The sequence below is a fragment of the Euprymna scolopes genome, chromosome 14, assembly GCF_053919585.1.
Source record: "Euprymna scolopes isolate OS-2025 chromosome 14, ASM5391958v1, whole genome shotgun sequence".
Taxonomy (NCBI): domain Eukaryota; kingdom Metazoa; phylum Mollusca; class Cephalopoda; order Sepiida; family Sepiolidae; genus Euprymna; species Euprymna scolopes.
In genome coordinates, this window is record NC_136495.1 from 148,505,951 (window position 1) to 148,519,406 (window position 13,456).

Consider the following 13,456-nt stretch of genomic DNA (forward strand, 5'->3'; position numbering starts at 1 on the left):
AGTGGGGAAAATTATTGATAATGTTTTCAGCTAGTCTAGTGTTTCTTGTGAAAGTTTGGCGAGGGGGGGACCATAGATTGAAGCTCAGTCGAACACTTTCCATGAAAATAACGATAAAGCAGAGACAAACTCGCAACATCTCTTCTGTGAGATAGAGGTTGCAGCGAAGAGAAAAGGACATCTCCCACCAGGCCACGAAGTCTATTTTGAACCCTATCAAGGCAGGACAAGTCTTTGTATCTGGCTCTTACGTATGTGTACATGGAATAGGAGAATGTGCGTGTACATTAGCGTGCATGTTTTTTTTTTTTTGTTTTTTTTTTATAGTGAAAGAGTGTTATGTATAACCTGTGTATGTGTGTTCGGTGAGTATATGTATATGTGTGTGTGCTTTACTGTTTGTCTCTGTGCATAATGGAGTACGTCATAACAGATGATGGCGTCATTCATTAGAAATAGGGCATGCTCATTCACAGTGGATAATGTATCAAAACGTCACCGATAAAATGAGAGAGAGAGAGAGAGAGAGAGAGAGAGAGAGAGAGATTGAAAAGGATCCTTTATTGTTTATGAGACGAATGTCTAGAATCCCCGAAAGTCAAGTAAAAAAAATAAATAAATAAATAAATTTGAAAAAGTAAGTTGCAAAATTATTATGTTATGATTGGAAAAAAGCGCACAAAATATGCACAATGAAAAGAGACACGATATAAATATATTTCTAACACTAATAACATAACATACACCTGTAAAAATTATTGATTATTTGGGGGAAATCCAACGTTTAGTAATCTCTTGGATTATCTGATTAACAACACCCGGTCTTTTCATAATCCTTTGTAAAAGAGTTAATCCTTTACTAAAAAAAATCTGATATTGTTATGGATAATATGAAAAAATAAATAAATAAATAAATAAAAAATAAATAATAATAATTTAAGAGATTCTCAAAATTGCTTCTAGTCAAAGTATGTATTTTTAGTAAGTTTATTACGCTGGTGCAAAAACAATATCGTTTTCTCACATATGTTACTTTCATATATTTCTAGCCTGGGTGCCTGACGTTGCCCGGATTTTTGGAGGTGTGTGTTGAGCAAAAAAAAAAAAAAAGTGGTAGTAGGCAGGCAGGCTCGAACCCGCACCATGAAGGAGGAAAAGGATGTGAAAAAAAAAACAAAAAAAACGTGACGTCTTTGCTGTTACCCCAATTGCCAAACCGGAAGTGACGAATGTTTAAATTAAGGCTAGTCAATCGAAAAGAGAGGATGACTTTCGAAAATATCGGCAAAAAAACGACCCTTCCGGTAGAAAAGTGCCCAGTTGAGGGTAAAGGAATCAATGTTTTCGGCCAATCTTTCGACATTTGTTGTCCGAAGGGTCGAGCTTCAAAACGATACCGATCTCGTGAAAATCCGTCGCCTCTGTCGAAAGTTTTAGGCTGTCATACATACATACATACATACATACATACATACATACATACATACATTTAAACAGACAGATGAGTTCTGTATTATAGATATCTGAATTAATTCATTGATATATATAGCCATGTTATATATCATTTCGAAGTGCGTTTTTTGCTCTATGGAATCGTGTTATTCGTTACTGTTCTCAATCTCTTCATTCATTTTTTTTTGCAGGCTTTTCGATAGCATGGACAAAATCTAAATCCGCACGATTTTCTTGTTTTAGTTCAAACTAGACTGAAAAGCTGCCGAGACATCTCGTGATATCAATGATGCATTTTGCCCAGGAACCACTAATGAACATGTGGCAGAACGGTGGTTCAAGAAATTTCACAATGGTGACGAGAGCCTTGAAGATGAAGATGGTCGCGGCCGGCCGCCTGCGGTTGATAACGAATATTTGAAAGCCTTAATTGAAGTCGATCCTCGCAAAACCACACGAGAAGTTGCTGTTGAATTCAAGGTCGAACACTCAACAGTTGTTTGCCATTTACAGCAAATAGGGAAGTCAAAAAAGTTGGATAAATGGGTGCCGCATGAATTGAATGATAAAAAAAATTGTTGTTTTGGGGTGTATTCTATGCTCCTTATGTGCAACAAAAACAACTCATTTCTCGAGTGGATTGTGACGTGTGATGAGAAGTGAATCCTCTACAACAACCGGCGATGATCGGTACAGTGGTTAGATGCCAGAGAAGCTTGACAACACTTCCCGTCTGCGGCTGGTCTCATCCATCACACCTTCTTGAATCCAGGCGAAACGATTACAGCGAAGAAGTACTATCGACAAATTGACATCCGATTATCATCAGGAGCGATTGTTGTTCTTATCGTTTTCTTTTTCTTTTTCTTTGAGGCTTAGTGTATTTATAGTTTTTTTTTTATTTGTTACTAGCGGGGGTACCCAGCGTTGCCCGAGTGTTTGTTTCCGGGACGGGGGGGGGGGTTAAAAATGTTATGGTAGGTAAGTAGGAAGGATCAAACCCAGAGTCATAAATAAAGTGTGAAAAAAACAAAAAAACATCTGCAACGTTAACAGTTCAGCCACCAAGAAAAGTCCATTCCAGTTGTTTAGGAAAAAAAAAAAAAAAAAAAAAAACGACTACGGTAGGTCGGCGCGAACGTGAAAATATAATGTGAATTGTCCAGCACGCTAACCACTACGCCACAGAGCACTGCAGCTTAGTTTAGTGATTTTAAATAACTTCACATGAAAGAACTACGAAGCCAAACCGGTGTTCTCTTCTCAACTGTTCCTTGTGAACGATCCCCAAACGGTGTTAAGTGGTGGCAGGGGGAGGAGGAATTTATTAGAGAGAAAATATTTTACCACTTCCATTGATCTTAACCGATTTTGGCCGTGACTTCTCAGCAGAAAAAGTATAGAAATCTAAGATTATCGAGGAATTTGAGAAATAATAAGCCTATAACACACCTCAGATATTGTTCTGCCGTTTGTGCATATTATATTTGCATGAAATATCTTGATTTTTAATCCTATTAAGGTCCAAATCCGACGGGAAAAAATGAGTTCATTTTATTTATATAGAGAAGAGATAAAAATGGGTGTAGAATAGTTAGGGGCGAATTATTTTATTTTTAATTTCGATTTTCTTATTTTATAATTATTTTATTTAGTTTCTTGTTATTTATTAAATACTCTTAATATATTTGTCCCGGCATTAAATGATATCCGGTTAAAAAGAGGCTGTAGTCTTTTGATAAGTATAGCTTCTAGTAATTTTAGTTGTCGTGTGCAGTTGTTAAGGTATTGAATTTTAGTATTGTTAGTTAAGATATTACTAATGTCAGACGACTGTAGGTTTTTTTATCATGGGACGTTAGTTATTGTCTTATGGCGCTATTGTCAGCTAAATGTTAGGTTAGTCATCAGGAGAGTGCTGTTGTGGTGTGGCCTATGTATGCGTTGTATGAGTTTTTAGTGTCGGTTCAGAGATATTCTTCGAAGAAGCAAATAAATTCATACCCTACATTAGTTTGGTTTAGTGTGGTGTTAGTATTATTATTGTTTTTAATTATTAAATTGGAAGTTTTAAATTTAGTATAGATTATTAGTTTGAACTTTTTGTTCTGGTTAGTGGGTCTGGTGTATCTTTTAATTAGGTTTGTTATTAATTTTTTCATCTGTTTTGTAGTTAGTGTGTAGTTGGTTTTTATAATATACTTTGATAGTATCGTTTTTGTTAGGGTAAGGGTCTATGTTTTTATTGTGGAATGAGTTTAAATAGAGTTTTATGTGCTTATCGACAATTTTATTGGGAAAATTATTGTTTATTAAGGTTTGTTTCATGTTTGTTAGTTCTTTGTAAAACATTTGTCGGATTGATGCTATATTGTATGAGCAGTGAATCAAATTTTTTTATAAGGGTAGTTTTATATTTTTCTGGGCATTTGCTATGGTAATTTAAAAGTATTGCGTTATTGTTGGTAGGTTTTGTATGTTGAGGTTATGTATTTAGTTGGGGTTGCTTGAATCTACTGATACGTTGAGAAATGGTATTTTGTTATTTATGTTTGGTTCATGTGTAAATTTGAGGACAGAGTGTGTTTCTAGGTTTAGCTGGAGTTTTTACTGTCATGTACAGATTTGGCTGCAATGAATATGTTGTTGACATATCGGGCATAGATAGTGGGTTTATTTTTTGATCTGAGGAGATTTTGTTTTTGAGGTGGGTCATATAGTATTCTGCGGATGTAGGGCCTAGATGTGATCCCATTGAAATGCCATCTATTTGGATGTATGTTTTCACATTAGTGTCAGTGAAGGGAACTTGTGTGGTGCATTTTAATAGTAACTTTTCAAGGGTTTTGGGTTTTATAGCTTGAGGGGGTATTGTGTTGTGGTTATATACTTGACTGAGAATTATTTTAATTGTGTTATTTATGGGGGCGTTAGTAAAGAGGTTTTCAACGTCGAGGGATGCAGTTATGCATTTGTGGGGGGAATTTAATTTTAGAAGGTTGATGAAGTCGGTGGTAGATTTTATGCAGTATTTACCAGGTATAGAAGGTTGGATAATGTTATTGATTGTTTTAGTGATATTATATACCGGGGTGTGTCGTTGGTTTAATGTCGTTGGTTTAAGTTTGTTGTTATAAGTAATTGATAACCAACTTGTGGTTTTATTTAATATAGAACTTTATTGACATATTTACATAAGAGAGATTGAATGTACGTGTGTAGAGGTCTACGCCATGTTGTCAAATACGTATGTATTAGGCGGTTGACATCAATATTCATACGCTATGATTTACTTGTTACGCGTATGAAAGTAGTTCTATGATAACACTACATCCCCCTTACCAGAAGGAAGAAAAGTAATACACATTGTTCAGATATTTATTGTTTAAATCTGTTTGGCCTATGGATTTCACGGCCATGTCTTGCTATGTTTGGTGTGTGTTTCTTAGTGTTTATTTGGTTTGAGATGCTTGTGTTAGGGAGTCCAGATTGAGATTGGGTTTGGTCACTGAAGTGAATATGTTTATGGGTTGCTTTTCCATCTGCTCTGATATGGACTCTGTTACGTCTTTTTGACGATCCATCTGGCAATTTGAGGATGTACGATCTAGGTTCTGTACATTTGCTGAGAATTGTTGCTGATTTCCATTTTCCAGTTTGGTTATCCCACATACGTACGTGTTGTCCAGGGACAAGTGCTGGTAAGTCATGGACTGTTTTGTCGTGATAGGTTTTTTTGTATATCCTGTTTGTGCTTTAGTTCTTCGTGGATATGGTCACGGTTGGGAAATCTGTGATTCGCGATTTTTGCAATCAGGTTCGATTTCATGATGCGACTGTTTAGAAGTTCAGCTGGGCTTGGAAGTTTGTGGCTGATAGGCGTTGTTCTTAAACACAGCATTGCAAGGTTAACATCTCTTCTTGCTTGCTTTGCTTTGACTATTGTTCTTTTAATGGTTTGAATCTGTAGTTCAATAAAACCATTTGATTTAGGAAACCTTGGAGATGATGTGATATGATCGAATTGCCATTGTTGAGCAAATTCTTTAAATGCTTCACTGGAGTACTGTGGTCCGTTATCACTAATAACTCTGGTGGGAATACCCTGTTCTGAAAATGCTTGTAGCCATGCCATTCATTTTCCGTATGATTGGGAATTTACTATAATAATCGGCAATTATGAGGTATTCCTGGTCGTTACAGTGGAACAAGTCAGTGCCAACAACTTCCAATGCTCTGCTAGGGATGTCATGTGGTTGTAAAGTTTCCTTTGGTTGTGCTGGGAGGTTTTCCTGGCATATTGAACACTTTTTGATCATGTTCTCAATATCAGTGTTAATTCGCTCCCAGTATACAGCTTGAAGACGTGTCTTTTCGATACCTTGATGGCTGTAATGTAGTTGGTCCAGGATAGTTTTCTGCTGGTTTTCAGGAATAATAATCCTTGAGCCTTTCATGATTATGCCATCACTGATAGATAACTCATCTCTGTATGACCAGTATGACCGAATTGTCGGTGGTACTTCCTTAATTGAGTCTGGCCATCCTGTTGTTATGGTTTCATGTAATTGGTTGAGTATTGGATCAGCCTTTGTTTCCTTTTTTATTTCATTCAGGCGTTCGCTCCCGAATCTCACCAAGTCAACTCGAATATCTAAGTCGATCATGTCAGTGTTTTGAGTACTGGGGAGGCGACTTAGTGTATCAGCTACAGTCATTTCTTTGCCTGGTATGTATTCTATTTGTATCTGGTATCCCTGTAATTTGGTCATCATTCGTTGTAGCCTAGGAGGTGCACTGGTCAGTGGTTTCTGTAGTATCATGACCAAGGGTTTATAATCAGTGTGTACCTTGAACTTCCGTCGATATAGGTAGACATGATATCTGTGTACACCAAATAAAATTGCTAGAAGTTCCCTTTCTATGCATGCATACCGTTGCTCGGCGTCTGTTAGAGACTTTGATGCATATGCAATAGGTTTTTTGTTTTGCATTAATGCTGCTTCAAGTCCTTTTAAACTCGCATCAGTTTGCAGTATTGATACTTCATTCATGTCGAAGTACGTTAATGTGGAGTCTTTGGTGATTATTGTTTTAAGTGTTTCAAAGCATACATTGTGATGCTCTTCCCAGAGAAAAGGAACGTCTTCTTCAACAAGCCTCTTAATGTATGTGTCTTGTCAGCCAAATTTGGGATGAATGGTGATAAATATGTGACAAGGCCTAAGAATTCTTGTAGTTCTTTTTTGCATGTTGGATATGGCATGTCTTGTAAGTCTTTAAGTTTTTCTGGGTCTGGGCTAACACCATTTTCACTATATATCATTCCAAAGAAAGATATATTTTTTTATTTTATTTTGCATTTTGCTGAATTAAACACAAGACCATTTTTTGCAACTACTTGCATGAGCCTGTACAAGATCTTATCATGCTCTTTGTCCGTTTTACTATAGACAACAATGCCGTCTGTAATTCCAATTGCTCCGTCAACTTGTTCGAGTATCTGGTCCATTTTCATTTGAAAAATGTCCTGGGATACACTTAAACCAAATGGTAATCTCTGGAAACAGTATCTGCCAAAAGGGGATTGGAATGTCGTTAGCAGCTAAGATTCCTGATCCAAATGTATGGACCAATAACCAGCTTTGGCATCAAGTTTAGAGAACAGCTTGGCACCTGCAAAGTGGTGTGTTAGCTCCTCCACTGTAGGGGTTGCATGGTGTGGTCTTTTTAGCACAATGTTAAGGCGTCTTGGGTCTAGACAGATTCTCAGGCTTCCATCTTTCTTGTGTGAATAAGCTAGGCTGGAAACCCAGTCTGTTGGCTCTGTGACTTTTCTAATGATCTTGTTGCTGACCATTTTGTCTAGTTCCTGTTTTATGTTGTCCTTTAGGGCAATTTGGGTTTTTCTTGGTGGGTCAATGTGAGGTTGTACGTTTTTGCTCGTTGTTAACTTGACATGTCCAGGCATAAAGCCTATTTTGTCGAATTGATCTGGATAGATCTGTACCAAGACTTTGATTTTGTTGATTGGTTTGACTATATTTTGTTCTTTCACCGTACAGTGAAGAGTGACCATTTTCAGTATTTCCAGTTATGATAGTCCTAGAATTGCTATATATATATATATATATATATATATATATATATATATATATACACATATATATATATATATATATATATATATATATATATATATATATATATATATATATATATATATCCTAAGTATCAAAATATAAAAACCGATTCAGGTTAGTTATCAAACGCCCCCAAACAAACTCAAGATCATTTACATATTTATTTTAAGTTTCTAATAAATTAATATTTAATATGTATTTCTAATTTTTATTGCCAAATATTTTCTATATATTCAATCGTTTTTTCGATTTATTATAACAGATAAAGAGAAATTTAATATAATATAATATAACATAACATAATATAATATGTATAAGAGGCCCTGACATTTTTGGAGAAATTTTTATAATTCAAGACAGCTAATGTGTTTTAATGTCCCCGGGGACACAAACTCGAATTTTGCCAGGGTTACACAAAGAACAATGGGCTCCACATTTTGGCCAAGTTTCAGAAAAATCTAATGGATGGATCAAAAGTTATGCGGCAAAACGTGCCATTTTTGGCCATTTTGGGACATTTTTGATCTCTTTTGAGCACCTGGGGATGCAACAGGAATTTTCGTAAAAGAATTTTTTTACTGTGCACATCTATTTAATGAAATACAATTTGTGGCAAAATTTCAGGAAAAACTAATGGACGGTTATTGGGCAATCGTCCAGACTAAAAGACGCACGGACACCACTGAACACATAGGTCCTCTCCGATAAATCGATGGATCAATAATAATAATAATAATAATAATAATAATAATAATAATACAGAGAGAGAGAGAGAGAGAGAGAGAGAGAGAGAGAGAGAGAGAGAGAGAGAGAGACAGACAGACAGACAGACAGACAGACAGACAGACAGACAATCGAAATAATATAGAGATTAACACTGAAGATATGATAGAAAATTGAATTCCATGTGATATACCGCTATTTTACTCGCTGATAAAGAAGTGAAAGATATAAAGTCAGTTTAACGTGGGTGGAAAGTCATCTCCCCCGAGAGGGCACTTTAGAATGGTACAAAAATAGTCGAAAATGGACCGTCGGCGGCATTTCCCGGTAGATGTGCCTCAGGAAACTGGCAATAAACCTCCTCCTTTCCAGAAGGTGGAGGTAATTCATGGGGGATTACACCTTCTATAACAGAGCTGGGTGATACCTCATCTCTGATAAATGAAGACAGACCCGTGTTTGTCAAAATGACGCCAAGGTGAACTTAGGTTGCTATGACAACTGGTCGAAATCACGTGTGACTCACGTGTATTCAAATCGTGTTTCACTGACAATCCCCATCTTTTTCAAAGGTGAAGGTCATTATACTAACTAGCGGTATGAGAGAGAAAAATTTAATTTATTTTAATCGTTATAGCGTATTTCTCACAATTTATTCAATTAACTAATCTCTAATATAAACTAAAATTGTGTACTTTAGTAGGAAATTATTTATACATAATATTTAATTATTAATTTTGATGAAAAGAAAATGTAAGCCAAGCGGTTGTTGTATGAAGAGTTATAATAAGTAAGTGTGCTGGATGTATAAAAAGTCATGTTTCTCTGGTTCCCGGTCATTAATAGCGGACAAATCTTTCGCCTTTTACTAAAGATTTCCGTGGCCGGAAACAATCAATGAGTCTATAGACTTATTTTTGAAACCCTACTTCATTGTAGGGTAATAATTAATTTAATAACAGATTATTATTTACCTCACATCTCCTCCATTAGCGTTTATGTTTATGTTATTGTTTTATTCTTTTTCGCTTCATATCGTCTCCTTGTCTTTTACAGACGATATTACGTTTATTAGAATCCTGTGTATATAGTTTATTGCCGATAAAAATGTACAATTTAAGGTTGAAAAACAGTAAAATAAAAAAATTACAAACAAGAAACTTAGGCATGAAGCCCTAAGGAATTGGGGGAGGGGGATGGGTGCAGGGTTTGCTTATTACCTATACAACTTGTGAAGTTATTCTTGACTAGCACCATTTACCACAATACCGCATCCACTCCGTGAAGTTAAATCTACTTAATAAATGAATTCTCCAGCGTTTTTGTAAAAATTATGTACATATATGGATATACTATCTTTATGTGCATATCTGTATATATACAATTTTTATGTACATACGTGTATATATACGATTTTTATGTACATGTGCGTATATATACAATTTTTATGTACATGTGTATATATATACAATTTTTATGTACATGTGTATATATATACAATTTTTATGTACATGTGTATATATATACAATTTTTACGTACATGTATGTATATATACAATTTTTATGTACATGTGTGTATATATACAATTTTTATGTACATGGGTGTATATATACAATTTTTATGTACATGTGTATATATATACAATTTTTATGAACATGTGATGTGCGTATATATACAATTTTTATGTACATGTGTATATATATACAATTTTTATGAACAGTAACATATATTGAGCGAGTTTCTAACAGTATTTTGTCTAGTTTATTATTTATAATACCTTTTCAATATATGTTACCGTGACATAACTTGACATATATTCGGTGGTTTTTTAATAGTATTTTGTCTAGTTTATTATTTATAACACCTTTTCCCGAACTTACCGTGTTAAAGAGAGAGTCGGCCGCTATTTTGAATTTTCCAATACATCGGTAAACACTGTATGCTTTTTGAGCTGAATAAACATGTTAAATTAAATAAAAACACGAAAATTATATCCAGTTTGGTAGAAAAGTAATTTATCTTGCCTTTGATAACATTTATTTGTTATATATTTGTTTTTTGACAACTTTTTCGAATCTATGTGTACAGTAATACAAACCCGAACTAGAAATAATGTCCGGTATATCACATCTTAGGGGTCTTGATAATCGCTAAAAAATAGAAAATTAAAGAAATTACTGAGGGAGATTTGGTTTTAAAAAGAAAATAATAAATTTTAATATTTTTCAAAATATAATTTAGAGAGAGGGAGAGAGAGTGGGGGGGGGGGTTAAAACTATATCTCCCTCCGAAAAACAAAAACATAACAACAAAAAAACTATCATAATTAAAAAAACAAAACAAAAAAGTAACGAAAAATCGAATCGCTCCCTGTTTTTTAATTTTTTGGTTTTGTTTTTAATTATTGTTTTTATGACTCCAAAAAACATCGTTAAAATAAGAACAAAAAAAAAATTGTAATTAACTTTGTATGAACATAATAAACGCTTTAAAAGAAGTGAAACCACTAAGAACTTAGCCAGTTAGGTAGAAAACGGACACTTAGAAAATCGATTTTATTTAAAAGAAAAAAAAAAGAAAAGAAAACATTAAACAAGTAAAAATATTTTTTAAAAATATTAGGGGGGGGGCTATAGTCTATTTTAAAAAATAATATCTCCTTCAAGAATGATCATAAAATGTGTTTTCAATCGGTATTTATTCAATACGGGACCAGTTTTCCTACCTAGCGAAAGGGGACCAGTTTTCCGGAGACGAGTTTTCCGGAGACGAGTTTTCCCGAGACGGGTTTTCCCGAGACGAGTTTTCCCGAGACGAGTTTTCCGGGCACCACCATATGCTTATAGGTTTATTAAATTTTTATATGAAACTCGCAATTGTATTAATTGCTGATTTAACCTGATTTTTAATCCATACATAATTCAAGATTTATTACGATTTAAAAAGTTAAATTTATTATTACATAAATTATACATTCTTTATTGTCATTTAATTATTTTTCCATGATATTATTTAATTTCAATATAAGACTTCCATTGGTAATATGATATCATATTTTGTTTACATTTATTAAAGGAACCGATAATCCGCTTTTAAATTTAAAAGAATTGTTTCCCTGGTAATTATACAGTTTAATCAAGACATTAAAAAAAAAAAATAATAAAATATGGGGGGAAAAATGTTATATTGTACGTACCCGTCATGGAATGGAGTTCTCATAAAAAAAGTTTCACTTAATTTGATCGAGTAGTTTTCTTTTCACACGTTTTTATGACAGAGCGATGAAGGTAGCCATGTTTGGATTTTTAGAACACGTCACGAGGAGATAACTCATTCTAAAGTGCCGACTCCCACCTTCCCATCTTAAATAATAGTTTTTCCTCCTAAAAATCGAAACATAACTACCTTTTGATCGATGTCATAACAAATTGTTTTCTTGCTGTAAAAAATAAATAAATAAAGTACTTGGTCAAATTAAGTGCTTTTTTTTTCGGAGAACTTCATTCCATAAAGAAAGGTACTTGTACATATTTTTTTTTTTTCACAGTGATCACCACTTATCAAGGCCCGGAAGCCACTCAAGGATAAGGGTTATTGCAAGTACATTACGTTAGTGTGAAGATTTGATGAAGTGTTTACTTAAAGTGGCGGTTCTTTAGGAATTTGTTAACATTGGACTTGAAGACATCCAAGTTGTAGTCCGGTGGGTAGCAGGCAGACGGAACAGAGTTCCACAGGCGTGCAGTTCTAAGAAAGAAGCTTTGTTCATGGAATCCACGTTTTGATTTAGGCACAGATATAGAGTGGGGGAAATTTTTCACAGTGGATTCGGCTAGACGGGTGTTTTTCGTGAAAGATTGGCGAGGGGGGACCAGAGATTGGAGTTCAGACGAGCACCTGCCATGGAAATAACGATAAAACAACGATAGGCTCACAACGTCTCTTCTGTGGGAGAGAGGTTGCAGGGTAGAGAAAAGGGCATCCCCCACTAAGCTACGAAGTCTATTTTGTACTCTGTCAAGGCAGGATAGGCTGTTTTTTGCAGCTCCTGCCCAGATATGGCAACAGTATTCCATCCTTGGACGTACTTGGCTTTTATATAGATAGAGAATTGCATCAGTAGTGAGATATCTTCTGGAGCGGTAGAAGCATCCCACCATCTTTCCAGCAACCTTGGCAACAGACTTGATGTACGTGTGCCATTTCAGATCAGGAGTAAATGTCAAACCCAGAAGCTTGTCAAAACACGGGGCCTCTCCCAGATGAGAGCCATCCATCACAATTGATGCCGGATGGGGATCAGAGCGTTGATGATGTAAGGATAGGAGTTTGGTTTTGGATGCATTAAAGGTAACGAGTGTCTTCACTGTCTTGTCTTCAAGTCTAACGTAAACAAGTTTTGGATGAGCCGTTCCATATAAGTTAACAAATTTACCGAATTTCCATACTAACGGTTACTATATTGTCCAATTTCTTCTGTACACTCTTTAACCCTTATCATTGAGTGGCCTCTTGGCCTTGATAAGTGATGATGCCTATGTAAAAAAAAAAAAAAAAGGTGTATCAGAATTTTGGGGGAATTTTTGACACTCGTAACACAACACTGCGAATAAAATATAAAAAACTCGTAATTTCTCTTTTTTAAGTGGTTTGTTTATTTTCTTTATGGAATATACTTCCAAAATAAACTATTAAAGTTGTTTAAAAAATAATAGAAATATTATTTTTTATTTAAAAATGACAGTGTTTACAAAGTGCCGGCGCACCTTCCTGCAGCCATTTTTTTTACATAATAGAATCAATTGAATTTTACGAGTTGAATAGTTTTCAATTTTTAAACTTTAAAAATCTATCAAAATCTTTCTATTGGTTCAATTTTTACGATGTTTTCAGGGTCGATGTGAAATTTTATGCTCTTTCCAATAAACTAAATATAATGTTAGACAAACGTTTTTTTTTAAATTAACCCCCCTATTTTGAAATGTCTAGTAAAATTTAAATAATTAATTTACTCACCAAAGTTTTATATATCACATGTTGAAGATAAAAGATCAATAAATAAAATATTCTAATTTAAAACAAAAAAAAAGTGTTTTTTGGAAATTTACCTGTAAAGTTCAAAATGTAAAACTTTTTT

General features: G+C 34.5%; 1 non-coding gene across 1 annotated transcript; it reads left to right on the forward strand.

The window, feature by feature from the left end:
• Window positions 1-9,138: 9,138 nt before the first annotated feature.
• On the forward strand, window positions 9,139-9,260 carry LOC145293576 (U5 spliceosomal RNA). The gene has a single exon (XR_013869739.1). It is a non-coding gene; the product is annotated as a U5 spliceosomal RNA (small nuclear RNA).
• Window positions 9,261-13,456: the final 4,196 nt, after the last annotated feature.